This window comes from Toxorhynchites rutilus, chromosome 3 (genome assembly GCF_029784135.1).
Source record: "Toxorhynchites rutilus septentrionalis strain SRP chromosome 3, ASM2978413v1, whole genome shotgun sequence".
Lineage (NCBI taxonomy): Eukaryota > Metazoa > Arthropoda > Insecta > Diptera > Culicidae > Toxorhynchites > Toxorhynchites rutilus.
The window spans coordinates 23,655,476-23,660,044 of record NC_073746.1 but is presented as its reverse complement, the minus strand read 5'-3'; the positions used below and the strand labels follow the sequence as shown (position 1 = coordinate 23,660,044).

At 33.0% G+C, this 4,569-nt stretch overlaps 1 long non-coding RNA gene across 1 annotated transcript in view; it reads right to left on the bottom strand.

Moving 5' to 3' along the window:
* Positions 1-4,569, bottom strand: part of LOC129779657 (uncharacterized) — a 119,053-nt gene that overhangs the window by 54,398 nt on the left and 60,086 nt on the right. The window lies entirely within an intron of this gene.

Here is a 4,569-nt window from a genome sequence, read left to right as displayed (position 1 = left end):
TCGAAGCGATAGCGAACGATGTCCATCAGACCGGATAGCATCATTATTTACGCTCCCTGGACAAAACATGCCGGTGGAAGGACACGCTGCTGCTGTTGACTATGCACCGAGAAACTGCAACGCTTGCGGCTGGGGTCATACTTGGCTGAATACCAAATAGAAACACACCCCGAGGCGGTACGATGTTATTAGATTTACTATGCTGATTATTGGCCACTTGATCGATGACGGCAGCTTTCAAACTAATCACCGTTTTAACCACTCCCAGAGTGGTACTTGCGGAATAATTTGATCCTGTCAACTAGTGGTCCGTTGTTATCGGATGGTTTCACGCCTGAAAAAATCTGAATAAAATAATCACATAACCATTCTAACAATGAAATATCACAGAGCAATTCTACGCTAAATCAGCCGAAAAACAGCCAATTTTGACGCGACCTACCATAACGTACCTAAAAGTTACTGCAAAATCAATGAAGTATTTACTAACAAAAACATTTTGAATGCACTGCTCAAAAATCTTAGTCGAAAATTGAAGTTAATATTAAAAACTCACTAGTATTACTAAAAACATGTCCCCTTCAATATTTTTTTTTAATATAATTTTTATAATAAAACACTTTCAATTTAACAAAATTTGCCGTATAGTGGAGTCATGTGGAACTCACCAAAATGGAAATATATCTTTGGAAATAGAAATTTCAAAAAATTTCGTTGTCACTGTGTGTCGTTCTAAATACACTCTGCAGAACATTTTGACGTGGCTAATCCGTCAGCACGAGACAAAACGAAAATATGTTTTTCCTCTCCTCAATCACTTATAATTGTCCGTCAATAACACATGGCATTCACATACAGTGACTCAAACTCGAATACGTACCCCACCATGCACATCATTTTACTCTACTTTGGAAAGTCGAAAACAAGCTTTCGAAACATTCTATTCAGATGGTATATAAATCATTTTAAGGCATGAACCTTCAGTGTTACAACCCCTCGGTGTTGTGTCGCTCCTCAGATATCTGTTAGACAACTTTTGAAAACGACCCATTATTTTCTCTTAATTTTCCACAAAAATTTATTGCTCAAAAACTATGATGCCTACAAAATTCTGGTCAAAGGATGTGTCGGAGTGGAAATCGTGAACTTCCACTCGCAGCAGTACTAAACGCACACACAAAGCGTGATGAGGTACTTTCTCCCGCGAATATAATGGTCATATATACATACTCACAACCAAACTGTATGGAACAATTCAATAAAGTTAATAGTCTGAATTCATATCTTGAAGATACAACACGCGTTTTTCATTTTTTACCCGCATTTCGCTTACGACAGCTAAATCTCCACGAGTCGAAGATATTGATTCCAACAGGATGAAATGTAGAAAATAATTTAAATTCATAAAAAATAAGAAAAATATGTTTTTAAATTTAGCTGAAAAAAAAACAATATTTTAAAAATTAAAACTGATTTTTCTCAAAATCGCTTTTTTTAAATTCTCAAAAAATATATATGAATTCCTTACAATTTCCAACAATCCTTATTTGGTATAAAGTCAAGATTACCATGTAGTATTTTCAACAAAGCTTTAAGTCTTATTATTATATGAACTTTTGCCAAAGACATCAACTTTTTATCTTTTATAGTTTCTGGAATATAAGGCATTTTTGCCTGAAAACTTCTGAAAGATAACATTTTACTCGTAACATTTATGTGTGTAAACTAGCGTTGGACATGTTCTTGAAAAGTTTCTAAATGGAAAAAAAAAAGTTGTCGGAACATGTAAATCGCAATAATTTATGTATGAAAATGGTACGAGTTAAACATTAATAGTGATTTCTCGAAAAAACATGAAAAAGATGTCAGAAAAAAATTTTCACTGAAAAAGTGTAAATCTAGCTTCCGATATATGGATGACTTGTTGGCAATTGTAGGGGTTATTTACATCTTGTTTTTTTTTCAAATTTTATTTTTTTTAATTTTATTTTTATATTTTTAACCAAGGCGCGACATAGTCATAGTCCACTGAGGATAGTCGGCTGACTAACCGACTGACTATATCCAATTTGAAGTCAGTTGAATGAAGAGGGAGATTTGTATTCATTGGTCGAGTCAGTTAAAATAACCACTGACTGGACTAGTTCACCAGTCATCCTCGCTAGTCAGCGCTAGTCAATTCATTCTCTAGTCAAGTCATTTTTTGTTGGCGGCGACTGCCGAAGCAGTTCTAGTCGAAGCGAAGCTACTGGGAGTAGAGTCGGTCCTCATTTTTCACCTTCGAAGATTTCGGGCCCTGTTTTTAACACATTTTTTCGAAAAAAAATGAACTCTAATTCTCAAAATATTTTTTTTTCAATTACTTTTTTTTCTAAAATATGTATATATTTTTTAATGAAAACCTAATTAATTTCCTACATTTCATTCTTTAATCAACATTTTGTAGATCTTATTATTGAATGGCGTTAACGTTCCCTGTGGAACTTTTGCCGTCTCAACGTATGCATCAACTAGCGTCCTTTATTAATACTTAGTTGAGATTTCTTAAGCCAAATAACACGCCTTGAATGTATTCCGGGGGGCAAGCTCTAGAATACGAAGAATAAGAATAAGTCGAAGGAAATTTCTTTGACGAAAAATCCCCCGACCAGAACGGGAATCGAACCCGAACACCCGGTATGATAATGTGAGACGCTAACCACTCGGCCACGGGTGCACCCGGTTAAATTTTTCGAAAAAAAGATTCAAAATTTCAAAAAAAAATCTCACAAAATCTGTCAAACCTACAAATTCTATTCAAAGAATAAAATGTAGGAAATTTCTTATGTTTTCATTGAAAAATATCAAACAAATTTTTGATAAGAAAAATCATCGGAAAAAAATATTTTGAAAATTAAAATTATTTTTTCTCGAAAATATGTTTTTTAAAAATACGGAAAAATGAATAGAAAATGAATATGAAAAATGAAAAAAGTTTTTCGAACAATAACTTTTTCATTTTTTCCTTTTTCTACTCTTATATGTTTTTCTTTGAAAAATTACTATTAATGTTCAATTCGTAACATTTTTATGTATAAATTATTGCTATTTACATGTTCTGCCAACTATCTTCTACTGAGAAACATGTCATAAACTTATATTTCAGATACTATTAAAGATAGAAAATTGACGTCTTCGACGAAAGTTCATATTTTAAAAAGATCTAAGACTTTGTCGGACACACTACAGGGTAACTTCGATATAACTAACATTTCACTTCCAAAATTGTACGTTGTATCGAAGCACAATAAAGAACTCACAAACGTAGCCTATAATGCATTATTGTGTTGCTGTTTTAGTAAAGTCAATGAATAAATTCAATCAGAAGGCGAAGCCAGTCTTTCTCATGATGTTTCTCTTCGTACTGTTGATTAAACCTTGATTCATTTAGAATCCGGAATCACAAAACCAGCTGTATTTCGGGATTGATTAAAGGTACAGAACATGTTTTAGCATCACAATACAGATAATTCATTGTTCTTTCAGAAAAAAAAATATTTAAGAAAATTTTCCTTTACACTTTGGATATGTGTACGTTATATCGAAGTTCCCCTGTAAATCGCTATCCTGACTTTCAACAAAATTAGGATTAGTTGTAATTTTTCCACCAAAAAAATGGAAAAGATCTGTGCAAAAGTGTCCATCGTCTGGTGTATGAACGACTTGTTGGAAATTGTAAAGGCTATTCAAATATTTTTCTTTTAACTTAGAAAAACAACGCTTCTGAGAAAAATTAATTTTAACTTTTAAAATTTTTTTTCAAAAAATTGTTGGCATTTTTTTATGAAAACTTGAACGATTACATTTCATTCATTGACCATAATTTGGTAGTAATCATAGTTTTTGAGGTATATTTTTTTGTAAAAAAATAAGACAATTTTTTTGTTTTTTTTTTCAAAAAGTAGTTTAATTAATTTTCGAATATTTCATGTGTGCAAATTTGTTGCCCCATGTTTTTACACCCACAACGTTGCACTATTATCTGAGATGGTGCTGCCAACTCCTGAGACGAGTTGGCATGAAATTCGTCAAATGTCTTTTTCCTCATCTTACTTCAATTTTTGAATAAGATTTTTGGACAGTATATTTTAAACGTTTTGTAGCTAATTGATTTTTCAACAACTTTGTCCAACACCATATTTTATTTAGACATTTTGAATATGCCCTTTTCAAAAATCAGTGGTGATTGGAATTGTTCACATTTTAATGAAAATTGTGATTTTAGATAGCTTCCATCAGTAAGGGTCGGATCAGCGGCCGGTCGATTTGGCGAGGAATTGCTCTATTTGTTCCGAAACAATACTCGTAGGGGGATGGGGGGTATGCCCGACCCCCTAAGGAAAAGTATTGTTTTGTGAGACCTGCGGGCACATATTGATATGTTTCCTCTACAGAATCATTGTCTAGTTTATTTGCCATGAGATATAAGGAATATCCGTACATTTAAACGGTAACTTTCTCAAGTAATAGTCAATTTAAAAAACTGCCATAAAAATGAAGCCAGTGCGGGTAAAACCGGCACCCCATGGG